This window comes from Panthera pardus, unplaced genomic scaffold, assembly GCF_024362965.1.
Source record: "Panthera pardus isolate Hobbes unplaced genomic scaffold, ASM2436296v1 HiC_scaffold_7, whole genome shotgun sequence".
Lineage (NCBI taxonomy): Eukaryota > Metazoa > Chordata > Mammalia > Carnivora > Felidae > Panthera > Panthera pardus.
Genome location: NW_026527002.1, coordinates 39,641,830 through 39,658,065, shown reverse-complemented (window position 1 = coordinate 39,658,065; position 16,236 = coordinate 39,641,830). Strand labels below are relative to the sequence as shown.

At 37.3% G+C, this 16,236-nt stretch overlaps 1 long non-coding RNA gene across 1 annotated transcript; it reads left to right on the top strand.

Annotated features, from left to right (window-relative positions):
• Window positions 1-14,434: 14,434 nt before the first annotated feature.
• LOC109269541 (uncharacterized) lies at window positions 14,435-15,996 on the top strand. The gene is made up of 2 exons (XR_002081135.2): window positions 14,435-14,678; window positions 15,682-15,996. It is a non-coding gene; the product is annotated as an uncharacterized LOC109269541 (long non-coding RNA).
• Window positions 15,997-16,236: the final 240 nt, after the last annotated feature.

The window sequence follows — 16,236 nt, the reverse complement described above, 5'->3', positions numbered from 1 at the left end:
ATAAGTACTGCGTAATGTAAAATAAGTCTTATCACACACTTCGCCCATCTATCCTAATGTATTAATTTAAATGAATATTCTAGTTTTTCCTTATTTATGTTTATTTTATTTATGCATTCCCTCTTTTTAGAAAGTCAACCCGTATCCTTCATTTGGAAGCAAAGTCGGGAAAAGCTAGTCATTGAGCATACCATACTAATTAGTTCTTTCTGATTTTTATTCTTCTGACTGAAAAACTAAAATATATTGGATTAAAAAAAAAACCTTCAAATATACAAATGTATGACTTAGGTCAGTGGCCAGATTTGGCTTCACTGTGGTTGCCAACCTGTGATTTAGCTAGTGGAAGAATTCCATATTCACTCCACCCCAAATACAAACTCTCTCTCATCCATTATGTATTTGTGGTTTGGTTTATATGCTTCAGTAGATTTTTTCCTATACTTATTAATTAATAACCAGAATAACCTCATAGAGAAATTAGCTATATATAACATTCAGCTGTAGGATGATAATAGTATGAGAGGCAATTTTCTCCATCTGACCCCTCTAACTCACTATTGCCTCCAACCCCAAAACAATGGAGTCTTCCTATCTTTATTTCCAAAATTTAGAATTTTAGCTTTAGTTTTTGTCTTACATTTACCATCTCTTTAAAACTATTTTTTCAAAATTTTTATTTTCAACAACTTTCAATGTTTATTTATTTGTTTTTGAGAGAAAGAGAGAGAGCACAGCAGGGGAGGGGCAGAGAGAGGGGGGCAGACACAAATCCAAAGCAGACTCCAGGCTCTGAGCTGTCAGCCCAGAACCCAGGTGGGGCTTGAACCCACCAACCATGAGATCATGACCTGAGCAGAAGTAGGACGCTTAACTGACTGAGCCACCCAGGCACCTCTTCAAAAATTTTAAGCCCGAAGAAAAGTACAATGCATACCCGTATAACACTCACCTGAATTCACCAACTGTTAGCTTTTTGCCACATTTGCTTTATCTCTTTCAAACACAATTACTTTGCTGAAATATTTGAAAGTAAGTTGCAGACCGGCAGACATTATGGCTCTTAACCTCTTTATACCTCAACATAAACCCCCCGAAGCAAGGACATTCTTTTACATAAACACAAAACCACCGTCACACTTCCAAACTAGCAGTGATAGAGTAATATTATTTAGTACACAACTATCTGCAAACATCTTTCCGCTGACGCTTCTCCACTCCCCAGCCTGAAATCAGAATCCAATTAAGGATCACATGTGGCATTTGTCTGTCATGTGTTTTTACTCTTTCTAATATAACACGGCCCCCTTGCCTTTTGTCTTTTATGACATACTATTTTTGAGGAATTAACTGATATGTCGAATGTCTTCAAATCTAGATGAGCAAAATAGCTTCCTCATTCCTAGATTCAAGTTAGATATTTGGGCAAGAATATTATAGAGGTTCTTTCTTGGACTTTACATTCTATCACATCAGAGGCGTAAAGTCTGTCTGTCTCGTTGTTGATAATGTTAACTGGGATTATTAGGTTAAAGGCATATCTCCCAGCTCTCTCTTTGCAACCAAGAAGTATGCTGTAGTATACGACTTTGAAATTATGTGAATAGCCTGTCTCTCAATAATGTCCCAATCTTGGAGTGTGAGCAAAAGCACTATTTTCTAATTTTTAAATTCCTTCTAAGTTTATTACTTGTCATTCTTACATAAATAAAAGCTTTACCTTCTCTCTCATCCTTTTGCTTTAAGTATTATTATGGTCTCATGGATTTTTTTTTTCCTCAGTGTATTACAGCCTAACACATCATTATTCTTTTTTGATGCTCAAATTGTATGTAGTTTGGCCAGCCAAGCCCATCAAGCTGGCTTTTGTCTTTTAGACATGTCTCCATTATTGTTTGGACAGTTCAGGGCAGAATTTTCCAGGCTTACCTTGTATTTTCTCTTCCTATACTTAGCATCAATCTTCTCTCCAAGGAGTTTTGTTTTCTTCTAGAGATAGTATTTAGAAATCAAGATTTTGGTACTAGGTGTCCTCAATGCTACTGGGATGCCATTTCTTCTAGATTGTTTGAAGGACAGCTGGCATATATATCTTTAAAAACATCATGTGGTTCATATGGGTGCCACCAATTTAAATTTATCACCACAGAGTTCTTTATCTTCTCCCCACTCCATATTTACATCTTTTTTCCCTTAGTAAGAACCTTGATCCCAAAATACGACGTTCTATTTACGCATGTGTTCTATAGTAATGAAAAAAGCTTAGGTTATTACTTTAACAATAATACCAGCAGCAAACACACTATGTAAAGTTTAAATTTCTTTGCAGTTATTTAGTTTTTAGACTATATCTGCTAAAATTTTACAGTGAAGGTGCTATGTTTACAAGTAATTTGATTACTTTTTCTGTGTGGTTAAACTACGAATTTGATTAAATTTTGGTTTTATTTCCACTTGTATTTAATTTTAGGATTAGAATTTTACAGCCTTTTTGATTTAATCATTTTAATTTAAACATGTATGGCTCAAGTCTTATAACTATATTTAAGAATATAACAAACATCTTATTCCTATTTCATACCATCTACCATCTTCTTAACTACTTCTATTGTAATAATTATCATTGTTGTATGGTTTAAACTGTCTAGTTTTAGGCGGTGTTTCCTTGGTAAAAATTAGCAGCATCTACCCATTCGCAATATATAGTTCTATTTCTTCATGTTTCTATGTGTGCTCATATTCATCTTTCTTTCTTCACTTAATAGTATGTCCTTGAAATCACTTCTTATCACTTCACAAGATCAGCTTTTAGTTTTGTATAGCTTATTCCATTGTGTGAGTTTTTCCAGTTTATTTAATCCATCTTCCATTAAGAATTTAGGGTATTTGCAATATTTTGCCGCTATACATATTTGTGCAGTGAATAATCATGTGTATGTCTGAGTGTATGTGTTGCCTTGTATTTAAGAGGGATATTCTTATCTTCCAGACCTAGATTTCATTGTTTCCTAGGAGATAATAAAGCTCTCTTATGGGGGTGAAGGGAGAGGAAGGGCTCAGTGGGATTGGATAAGAAGTGAATGGTAAGGCCCTAAAAAGAAGGGTTGATCCCACAAAACTGAAGAAGGGAAAAGGTGTTAGAATAAGTAGTTGCTAGAGTCCTGTACCCAGTTCCACACAGTGCTTCAGAGATGGCAGAAGTCATGTAGGATAGACTTGTCAAGGAAATGGAAAGGAGCTGGAAGGGCCCAGGTGTTGAGGGCCTACTGGATTTCCTGATGGCTGAGTAGACTTGGAAGAAGTGGATTCTATGTGCAACAAAGCCATCCTCACTTTCCAAAATGCCATCCAGGTTTGGGCAAGGTTCGTTTCATTCGTGGTCATGATAGAAGCAAAAACAGGTTATTCCTAAAATTTCATGACTTTTAAGCATCCAGGACTCTTGTATAACCTTAGGAAAGAAGAGAAACACTCAAAAGCATTTTTGAGATTAAACTTTCTACCGGGCAGGAGAGACAGAAAAATAAAGATACAGGATGTTTCTTTCTGCCTCTGTTGTTGTGAAATAAATGCATTCCTATTCCCTAAATGATTTAGCGTGTTTGTGTGTGTGTGTGTGTGTATGTGTGTGTGTGTGTGTGTGTGTGTGTTTACAGAAATGGTATTGTAAATATTTACTGAATGGTATAACATTTTCTTCTCTGACTCGTTTTTCTTATTTAACAAAGTAGAGTGGACATTCTCATTTTTTCAACACCTGTTTGATACTTCACTTTATGGATGTATGCTGTTTTGTTCTTGATAAGGTGCTATTGGGATAAATGAGTACTAAGATATTCAGAGAGTATTAGATAGATATTTGAGAAGCAGAGTTTGCAGCTGATTATCCTGCTCTAAAAAAGTTTTAGCTCTGAGAAAGTTTGCATTCATGTTTTTCATAAGGAAAATAATTATACAGTGTTCTTTGTATTTTTTCAACATTGACAGATGGTAAGTGAACAGCCTGGGAGGAGGAGAAATGACCCAACTTGCTTCTGCAGCATTAGAAAAGATATCAAAGCAAGAGGCAGACACTCCCAGTGCCAAAGACTTTCTTTCTCACTCATCTTATTCGAACTGATCACAAATTGCTTTATTGCATTCCACTGTGTCAAAGTAATTCCTTTTTACTTTCACGTTGAAAAAAAATGTCTTAGCCTACAATAAAATGATTTCCTCAGATCACTTGAGGTTCAGAGTAATTGGTAATGAAAATTGTTCAGAAATCTGTCACAGTCATAACAACACTATATGGAAACACATGATATATCAATGTACTGTTCAATATGAAAAGGCAAAAGAAAATTTCCCAATGACCATTGTCCTGCGGACTGCAGAAAACACATCAGCATAAGTCAGGACGATTTTTGATGTGATTCCCCCTGACCCGCCCAAATGTGTACCAGGATTGTGATGCTTTACATAATGCCAGATTTAAGTTGCCGGTTGATTAAACAATAATATTGAGAACGTTCTGCATTGCCGATGGAAATTGTTTTGTCCATTTTTTCTTCTTGTTTAGCACGTTTGTGGAACCAGTTAACCTAACAGCCTCGAAGGTAGAAACTCTCCGGCACCCAATTTGCATATGTTCTTGACAAAAATAGGTTTTCTAAAGTGTAGAAAATGGCTTATAAATCATGCAGGGGTGGGCGCAGTGGAGATATACAAAGACGGCATATGGATGATAAATAAACTCATATACTTCACTTCTGTTTTCAAATATCTCAGATATCACAACGAGAAAGTAAACGTGGGCAATGACAATGATTAAAATGTGTTGTGTAATAGAGGGGACAAACTAAAGTCAGAACATTTGAGCTTCGGTTCTCATTTTGGCGTTAACTATGAGACTATGGGCAAGTCACTTTCAGCAATGTTATTTGACAAAAAGTATAGGTGCGTGGGAGTATTAGACTAGATGACTAAGTCCTAATGATTATTTTCACTTCTTCTGGAAACAAGCTTAGCACAAAAGTAACGTGTGTTTAAAATAACGTAGCATGATTTAGCATTCTAAAATTTCTGCAATATTATGGAGTTGTTTTTTTATTTATTGATGGCATGTTCTGGGTAACAGAATATATTTAATTCCATAGTAGAGGTGATTAAACCAATAATATTCATAAACTTTAATTTTTCCTCAAAGAACAGTATGTATACTATACATATATAACTATAATCCAGACTCTCTGAATATTTATTTTACTCACAAATATTTACTTAGTGCATACTAGAAATGGACTAATATGTAGTGAGTATTTACTATGATAGGAAGTTTGAAAACAAGGATTCTGGAATCAGAAATGTCTGAGTTTTAATCCTGACTGCAATTTCTTAGCTGTGACTTTGGACAACTTTTACGACATTTGGGTGGCAGAGAGAAGTTTGTGAGGAAAGCCTCAATTTTCTGAAGGTGAAACATATCTACTTAAACACTTTCAGTGATCCCATTTCTGGTGCCACTGTGCTATAAAATATTTATGAATCTGGAGTATAATGAAAATTATTAAGTAAAATGTCATTTATAATAGTCAGAATGTATATTAAGCTTATCTTATAAATTATATACGACGATGGCAGAAAAGGGCATTAGCCAGTGTGATGAGTATACACTGTGGACTAAGATGGTCCTTAGAAAGAAAAGATGTTTGAAGTACTAAGTAAAAACCACTTCTCAAGGCAGGAAATCTTAAGCACTGAGTGAGGGATTTGGAGGCTCTGTTAATAGTTGACGGACAGACAGCCCATTCAACCCAAGATCCTATTGATACAAGAGTCCAACATATATTACATTTATTTTAGCAAATGGAAACCCTGAACAGCCACCTAAAGAGATAGCAGCTTCTAAGAGGCTCTGCTCCTGGACATGTTACGGGAAGCATTCTGACTTCACAGTTCTGCCTAGGAATCCTGGATAGCTGCTCAGATTGTTTTCATTGAATGTGTGATCTATGAGGGTCCCTGTCCTTCAAGTCAAAGATGAGCAGAAAAGCCAGGCACCTCTGCCCTCCAGTTCTCTTTTTGTTTTCTCTGGATAAATAAAAATGGGACAAATAATCTTTCAAAACTAAACCTGTGATTTTTTTTTTTTAGCTCCTGGATAGTTTTGAGGTTAAAAAAAATAATAATAATCTCTTGAGTATAGCAAATTAAAATCCAACAAATGATTTAATTTTATGTTGATGTGTGAAGTGGATCTCCTGCATGGGGTTGTTGCATGAATTAAATGAAATAATAGATGAGCAACTAAGATATAACTTAGTTACCTTGAGACCAGTGTCTATTTTGTCATATGTTTAAGAGGAAAATAAATATGAATCCACACAAAATCTCTGAAAAATCATGAATATATTCTCTGAGAATCTCTTGAAAGCACTTTGGAGGAGTTTAGACAGAAAAAAAAATCATCTTTCTTTTTCTTCCCAATGTCAAAAACCCCATAGGGCAGCTGCCCTAATCTTTCATAATTCTCCTTAAACAGCCTTCTTTAAACTACTCTTTCTTTCCTTCACCTTGGTTCTTTTCTCTTTTTCCCCACACCTGCTGTGGTCCACTTATTATATAAAGCAATCTGATCTTGGTCTCCTCCAACTGAGCTCCAATTGACTAGTCTTTTCCAAGTGATCTCCTCCAATAATGTAATAATAACATATATAATCGTATATAACATATATAGGCTAATGACCACCAAATGACCATATTCAACAAGCATCTACAGCACCTGGTAATCACTACAGACTCATATCCAACTACCAACTTAGGTGGTCTCTCCAAATAACATGCCAAAAATGTAACCCTTGATTCCTGTCATCCCAAATGTTTTTTCTCCTCCATTTTCCCCTGTATCAACAAATTGCATCATCATCCATCCACTTTCTTGAAGGGAAAAGTTGACTTTTCCTTTCTCTTAACCCATACATTGAGTCTCTCAGCAAAGTCTTTCATTTTTAACTCAAAACATGTCACAAATGTACTCACTTCCAACATCCTAATCCAGACATAATCACCTCTCAAATGGTCTACTGTAACAAACCACAAACTGAACTCATGATTATTGGCACTCGACCGTGGCCTTTTAAAACAGAAGTCAGAGATTTTTTTTTTTTTTAATTTACATCATGAAGTTCTTCTGCCTGAAACTCTCCAATGGTTTCCATTGCAATTTGGAGCAAACCCCAAATTCCTGCAGCCCATAAAGCCTTACAACACCTGGTTCCTACCTCCTACCCTTCCAACCTCATTGCATAGCAATCCTCCACCTGTCACTACCCCTCAGACATTTTAGCTTTCCTTTTGTTCTGGACTCTTCTCACTAGGTCCAAATGACCGTCTTCTTCTTTCATCCAGGGTTAAGCTCAAATAGCACTTCCAATAAGAGCTCTCTCTTACCACATTATCTGCAGTACCTTCCTTCAAGTCAGATTACCCTGATTTATTAACATTAGTCATAAATCTCAGGAATTCAAATATATTCAAATATATATATATATATGTATACATATATACATGACTATATATATATATATATATATATATATATATACCTTCATTTAGTCTTGCTTATGTCTTGTTTGAGGGTAAATGCCAGGAGGACAGGGACCATATTTTTCATATCTATAGCTATAATTCCACAGCCGAGAAAACTTTGTGGCAAAATAGACATTTAATAGTTGATAGTTGAGTGATTGACTGGATGAAGGACTTTAGTTTTTCTTTCTTTCTTTCTTTTTTTTTTTTAAGTAGACTTCATGCCCAGTGTGAAGCCCAACACAGGGCTTGAACTCGTGACCCTGAGTCAAGACCTGAGCTGAGATCAAAACGCAGATGCTTAAACAACTGAGACGCCCAGGTACCCCTAATTTTTTTTTATTATTGTCACTCACTTCCACAGTGAATTGTTACAGGGCCTCTAAGGATACCCAGGGTTTCCTCTAGAAAACCTTTCTTCCCTATCTCCTGCTGCAATGAGAGAGATATTTGGATACGCTTAGGCACAATGTGGTCTCAACTGCATTGTGTTTATCAAAGTTTCTTCTACAGCATCTTGAAGCCAAGGAATTATAAAATGTTTTGGGGAGCAAATCCAGAAGCTTCAGTCTTAATATTCCCAGCATTCTTCATGGTCTATGTCTACAATGAGAGAAGGAAGATGGGTGCCCCCTGAATTATTTCCCTTATGTGTGCACCGTTTGCCAGAAGTGAACTAATCATTGAGCGTCACCAACCCCCAAGCACCCGAACATTCTGAATTTGTTAGTGAATTGCATAATGCATCCTGGGACCTCTAAAGCACCAAATAATCAATGCCTGTATTTGTACGGGAATTCCATTTGGGACCAAATCTGGGACAATGAAAGCAAAAAAAGCTATCAAGTCATTCTCTTTCCTCTCGCATTACCTTCTTCATATTACTGCCATCCTTTCCCCAACTCCTGCAACAGCCTCTTAACCTGGACTCCCTGTATCCCTTCTTGCCCACATCAACTTCTTGTACACCTTATGCAATGATCTTTTCAGGCCTGAAATGTAATCACGTCTCTTACTTGCTTAAACATTTTAATTATTTCTCCATTGTTAGGAGTTAAGATAAAGACCAAAATCCCTAATAAGGCCTTTGAGCAGGATGATCATGTCCCTTCCTTGGCACACTGGACTGCATTTAGGATTGAAAGGGTATGTTATTATTAATTACACTGGACAGCAGGCGTCAGAGGGACTGTCTTAGACTCACGGGAGCATATGTCATTCTACTCTAAGCCTCTGCATTTGTTTGTGCCCGCCTCTCCCTCCAGCTTCATGTCTCATCTTACTTGCTCTTGCTCTTTACCCTTAGCCACCCTCACCTTGTCCAAATTTAAAATACTGTGCCATTTCAGCTGCAAAAACACTTTTCTCTCTGCTTGGATTATTCTTGCATCTTCAGCCGTGCCCTTCTCTTTGCATAGTTAATTACTTTTCTCAAGTGAAACCCTACTCTAATATCATGTGTCAGCTAATGATCGTTGCCTCAGCAAACCTCACCCTGCCTGCCTCATTTATCTCCTTCCTCCATTCCGCACTCACGGTGCCAGACACCTCACTGAAAATGTACTTACGCTCCTCTAAAGTTTACATTTACTGATGCGGTTGTTTTATCAAGTTTGCCCCCCTACCCCCACCCCACCAGACTATAGGAGCAACAGAAGGCATGGAGTTATTGTATTGCTGCATCTAGAAAAGTGCCTGAATCTCTGTATGCAGAAAGTGCCTGACACATCATGATGCCTGCTTAATTATGAGTTGAGTAAATGAATTAATACTGTCCTTATATTCACAGAATTTACACAGGGGATCGAAGGTATATCTCTATAGTACGTCAATAGGAATGATCATTACATGTTGTGATTTTTTAGAGTATATTTTTCTTTCCCTTCTAAAAAATGCTGAAGAAATCTCAGGTGCTTACCTGTATCTCTGATGAAACCACTTAAATTTCTCCTTCTCTTAGAAGCAAAAATGGAGGAGAATGAATGTCTTGGTCGTATAAGATGAGGTGACCAGCATGGGAATTAAAGACTCATGGTTCAATGCCTGTATTCCACGTTCACAAAATGAATAGTCTATAGTGTATCCAATATTTTAATTTCAGACACATTCACAATCAATACTGATCATCACAGTCTAGTCAATTGTTCAGTGATCCGTGTCGATCGCGGTGACAGCTGAAATTCATTGATTGGGTATGTCCAACACCGGCAGAGTTGCCGCTGGGAAAAGTATTCTCCGGGAAGCAAGGCCGGGCCTCCACCAACCTGTAAGGTAACCGACAGTTGTCACACAAGCGCCGGCTGTTCTTGTACCCTCAGACAATTCCTCCAGTTCAAGTGCCAAATTCTCTACATGCCCACCCCCCTCAACACTTACCAAAACTTACTCTCTGAAAATTATCAGTTATATATATTTGTAGGGAGAATTTTAACTTCAGTTACAGAAACTTCAGAATTTTAAGCATCATCTCTTAATATGTTAAAGGAATATTATGGGATTTGACATGGGACTTAGGGGCCATCCTAAGCACCTTAAAAATAAAACCTATTGAGGGCTGTGATAAAGAATTAGTCTCACTCTCCAGGAAAGGTTACTCTACGTTAGTAATTTCACAGTCAAATTTAGAATACCGCTTCCATTCCTTCTTAAGATTTCAAGAATCTCTTAGTTTAAAGTTTTGTTTTCTCTGTAAGGAAGAATGGGTAAGTGTAATGTGAAACTTAGCATCAAATAGCGGCCAACTAATAGTTTTCAGCGCAAGATCTTACAAAAGAGAATTTCAAGAAAATCTTCAATTGACACAGAAACAGCTCGTTAATAGTTTAATGATTATAATGCCTAAATTGTTCCCTCTTGGAATTGGTTACACTCAAACTATGTGGAGTCAATCTTAGTATAAGAGTATAAGAGAGAGAGGGAAGGAGGGAGAGAAAGAGAGAGAGAGAGAGAATGAGAGACCAGATAAACATTTTATCACACCCTTCCTTCATCTTACAGTGTGCATATGCACACACACACTAACACACACTGCCGGGTCTATCGCATTAACTTTAAGTCTTGTCCTCCCTTGTAACTCAGCGGAAAAGATAATTAGCTAGGTAGAGATTGATAGGAAAGAAAACATGAAGGTCCTATCATACTTTGTCACAGCAAATAGCAGCTATCAAAAATGTCTGGAAACAGGGAAGTTTTATTGAGAAAATATAATTTGTATCTTTTAGACTTTTGAGATCCCTATCAAAGCCCTACAGAGAGTCTTTAATTTTATGGTCAGTATGTTTTCTCATGTTAAGTATGGAAAGAACATAATATATATAGCATGAAGACCCTGCAATGTTAGGATATTGGTTATGAAGAAAAGGAAAAGGAACATAATATGCTTCATCCTATGAAATACAATGAGAGTTCAAAGACAAAATCAGTAAAACATTGCAATGAAATGAGAAGGACATGGAAGAGGCAAGAAAGCAAATTGAAAGCCGATTTATGAAATGAAAGAGAAAAGCAAAGACATGAAAGAAAGAGAGAAAGAGAAAGAAAGAAAGAAAGAAAGAAAGAAAGAAAGAAAGAAAGACAAATTGATTCATTTTACAAAAAAATTCAATTTACTAGCTAACTTTTAGGATCATGACAGTGACTACAAAGGAAAAAGGTAAAGGGAACAAAGAAATAACAGTAGATTTGAAAGATATGATGAGAAAGGAGACTTCAATATAACCTATCATTGATAACCTTGGAATAAATAGCCCAGCAGAACATAAGAATTATACAAAGTTAGAATGAAAGACAATTCCTTGAGATGAAGAGATGCATTGAATCTACACAGTGAGAACTCCTCTGCATCTCAGGAACTCTGAAAAATCACACAGAACTACGTCCTGGTTAATTAAAATGAATGACAAATATAGGGAAATAATGTTGTAAATATCCATAAAAAGTCATGAACTAAGTGGGGGGGGGGGGGCTGGGGAGATCAGACTGATTTTGAATTTCCCCACAACAGTCAGTGTTAGACTGTGAGGGAGCAATGTTTAAACAGTTTGAGGAAAAATAAAGTGTGACCAAAGAATACTAGCCAAGACATAATCTAAGTATAAAGGCAATAGGTAGAGATTCTGTAATGAACATGGCCTCAGCAAAAGAGAAACAGTGATCTCCTCTTGAAAAAAAAATAGGAAGAAACCTACATATATTTATATCACACAAAAGAAAAAAAATTTAAAAAGAATCCATAAATGTCAAAACTGGCTAAAGAACTGTAACTTTAGGGGCACCTGGGTGGCTCATTCGGTTAAGCATCTGACTTAGGGTCAGATCATGGTCCCACAGTTTGTGGGTTCAAGCCCTTGCGTCCGGCTCTGTGCTGACAACTCAGAGCCTGGAGCCTGCTTCAGATTCTGTGTCTCCCTCTCTCTCTGCCTCTCTCCTGCTCATGCTCTGTCTCTCTCTCCCAAAAAGTAAACATTAAAAAAAAAGAGCTGTAACTTCATAATTATTAGAGACTAAAGTATAAATTATTAAAATAATTCCTAATAATTATCTATAACAATATATAATATATAATTATTAAAGTTATTAAAAGTGTAAAATTATTAGTATCAAAATAATACTCCAACTATCCCAAATCAGGAAGTGGTGAAGGGGGGAGAAAGTCTAAGACTGTTAGCTTCACATATGTCATAGGAAGCAGCTAAAATGTGATGTGCAAGTAAAAAGAATTATCCTCATAGCTTGATGATTTTCATAATCTTCTTTTTTGAAAGCATATAAGGACTTCTGAAAAGTAGTTTTCCTTGTGATTAACATTTTTATTTAAATTTAAGCATTACTTTAATAGTCACTTTAGCTTCACTTTTTCAATTTAATCATGTAAAATTAATTTTAATAATTTTTTTAAATTTGAGAGACAGAGCACATGTGCAAGTAGGGGAGGGACAGAGTGACAGAGAGAGAATCTTAAGCAGGCTCCACGCTCAGTGTGGACAATGTGGGGGTCCATCTCGTGACCCTGGAATCACGACCTGAGCTGAAATCAAGAGTCGGATGCTCAACAGACTGAGCCACCCAGACTCCCTTAATTTTAATAATTAACAAAAAAATTTTTAATGTTTATTTTTGAAAGAGAGAGAGAAAGAGGGAGAAAGAAAGTGAGAGAGAAAGAGAGAGAGCATGAATAGTAGAGGGGCAGAGAGAGGGAGACCCAGAGTCTGAGGCAGGATCCAGGCTCTGAGCTGTCGGCACAGAGCCGGACGCGGGGCTGGAACTCACAAACTGTGAGATCGTGACCTGAGCTGAAGTCAGACACTTAACTGACTGAGCCACCCAGGTGCCCCAGGCATCCCTAATTTTAATAATTTTTTAATTTAAAAGTAGCATATATAATTTCATCGCATGTAACAAAAATATTTTTTTCTGATTTTCCATTCTTCCTTTGGTCCATATGATCATCCAATGTTAACAATCATTATTTCGGGGTAGTGATATTGTTTTGTGTAATTGTCTACAATTCGTGGTTAACAAATTTGTGATTTAGAGTACTGATTTGAATTATTAATAGTAAACATGTATTTTTTTTAAATTGCAATCAAGTTATTAATCTAGAATAATAAAAAATCAAGTAAAATGTCTCAGTAATTTATTAGTTGGCCTACTTTCATTTTTAGGAGATCAGAGTATATTTTTCTACTTCTCTTATTTCTTCATTTTTTTTTTTTACTTCTGGCATAATGTTCATGGATAGAGAAGTCTGTTGAAATTTTTCTCTGCCAAAGATTAGTCTAATAATTGGTAATTCTTACATTCACACTGTTTCTCATATTTATATGGAGTTCATTCTCTCATAATTCTTATTTTCATTTCTTTTTTGTTGCTCTATGGGTACAAAATTGGGCCATCCATGGGCTGAGAACCAGGAGCAACAGTATCCGCATGGACAGGAGTCAACTGCCCACCTTGGACAGCTTTAAGACTTCTCTCTAGTCTGCACCCAACATTGTAAATAACACACATATTCATCAACAGTGTATTGAATAAAACAATTATGGTCTACTTGTACAATGGGTCTTATACATCACGTAGAATAAGCTATTATTAGTTGCTATAGCACAAATAAATCTTTCAAACAAAATATTGAAATAAAGAAGCCAGTCACTATATGTATATATGTATATGTGTGTGTGTGTGTGTGTGTGTGTGTGTGTATACAAAATGTGATTCTGGGGCACCTGGGTGGCTCAGTCGGTTAAGCGGCCGACTTCGGCTCAGGTCATGATCTTGCGGTCAGTGAGTTCAAGCCCTGTGTCGGGCTCTGTGCTGACAGCTCAGAGCCTGGAGCCTGCTTCCGATTCTGTGTCTCCCTCTCTCTGACCCTCCCCTGTTCATGCTCTGTCTCTCTCTGTCTCAAAAATAAATAAACGTTAAAAAAAAAAAAACAAAAAAAAATGTGATTCCATTTTTATGAAGTTCAAAAATGGGCAAAACTAATTTATAGTTTTGGGAGTTAGGTTAATGGTCACACTTTAAGAGAATTAGTGACTGGAGATGAGGGGGGCTACTAGAGGCCAGTAATACTTTGTTTCTCTGTGACAAAGGTTATATGTTACATAGGTGTGGTTACACAGGTGTGTATTCACTTTGTGAAAAACTCATTGAACTAAATACCCATGATTTGGTTGCTTTTCTGTATGTATGTTATACTGGAGTAAAAAGTTTGCTAAAAAATGTTTTTGTTCCAAAATTACATATTGCATAGCCCATCATTTCCCCATTACTATGTATTGCCAACTCGAGAGAGGGAGAGTCAACCAGCATGGCTGGCTGCAAATAACAACTGAGGAACGGCTAGCTGGGGAGCCACCTTCTGAGCGGAACCAGGCTCATCCTGACTAGTGGCTCCTGCCACCCTATCATGCCAGTAGCATCAGGAGCACAGGTTCATGTCTGATCTTTTCATGAATTGCAGGTGCTCTTTTTCTCATTCTGCTTCCTGACATGTGACGACTACATCTGCAAGCGTTGGAGTCGGACATCCTAAGCCTGAGCCCAGACTTTGCCACTTGCCAGCGTGTTGGAGCTAGATTAACCTTCTTTAACCCTCAGCTCTCTCATCGGTAATTTGAGAAATAGTAGTTTCTTAATGAAATAATTATTGTGAGAATGAATTAGATAATGCACATCAAGCACTTAGCACTGTGCCTATGCACCGTAAACTCTGATAAAGATTAGAGATGATGATGATGATGATGGTGATGAATCTTCCACTTCCCTTGATGTCTTCTTACATTCTCTTTCTCCCTGGACTGGAACATCATCTATCTAGATTCTCCTCTATCCACTTCCTTGTTTTCACACTCCTTCCACCATGCTATAGACCAAAGTAGATGGTGGCAGAGTGCCTAGATACTTTTATGATCTCCAAGAGTGTTCTCAAAAGCTATCACACACATTGAATAGAGGCAATAGCTTGATCCAAAATGAGACCGTCTTGTGTTCTCACACAATTGCGCTAAGCCTTAAAACTTCCATAGTACCTAGCACAGCATTCTGTAATTAGACCAGGTGTTTAATAAAATGTTTTTGACAAAGATGGAGAGAAGAGTCCACCCACTTCACATGTGTGCCTGGGGGGGGGGGGGCTGGGATACAATGTGTTTACAAATGTTCCCCCACAGGTGCCCACAGAGACGGCTCACTGGTGGTGTGGTGCGTGTTATTTATCACCTGTGTTGTTTACTCTTTAGTCTTTAGTTTGCGAACCTCCTTTAGTTATGAAGCTTCGTGATTAAATAGAACGACCTTTTTTCGTGTGTGCGTGGTGGGGATACCCATTAAAAAGCTGCTTTCTCTTTGTAAGTGATGTTTATCTGTTGATTGAATATAACCAATTTATTGAGTCATTTTACATAGAATCTCACCTATCAATGCGTAGACTAACATGTCATTAAGTCATTCAAAGATTCAAAAAATTATATAAATTTCCTGGCACGAAGTAGTTGCTCAGAAATGGTGGATTTCTGTCAGGGCAGATTAGAGTGTTTACCTGGAGGTGCGTACTGTGTGCTGAGAAAAGAAAGGAAGGAACGCTGAGAATATTCTATCTTCTTTCTCTTTCAGAGCTGGAGAATGGCCTCAGGTTGGAGGTGGAAAAGACTGGAATGTGGTTTTATGCCAGGCTGTGAGCTATACAAGCCACTTCACCAGGAAACCATTTCCAAGCCACATACCGCTAGTAATTAATGCTGTAGTCGTGACACTTCCGTAAGTGGGTTACAGATTGTTGCTGTGGTGTGTACAAAGCTTATTGGATAAATGTCTTTAGGAAAGGGGAAGGCATTAGTCTCTTGGTGATCAATAGGGTAATAAATTGTGTGTTGTTTCTGTACCTGGATTTAATGTTTACCTTTCAAATAAACGCTAGCTTGCTCATTGCTTCTCTGGTTTTCAAGGCTCATAGTCTCTTGAAACACTTACAGTCACTGTCTCCACAGTCAGCAAATCCCTCGCTTCTCTTCTGGGTAGACAGTCACACAAGTGAACAGGACAGAAGATTAAAGCAACTAAAAGCGAAAACAGATGATGTAGGGGGTAAGTACAGAGCAGAGCTTTGATAATCTACTCATCAGGCAGCACGTGAATCCCAAATAGAACCAGATTTTCAAATAGGAGCGC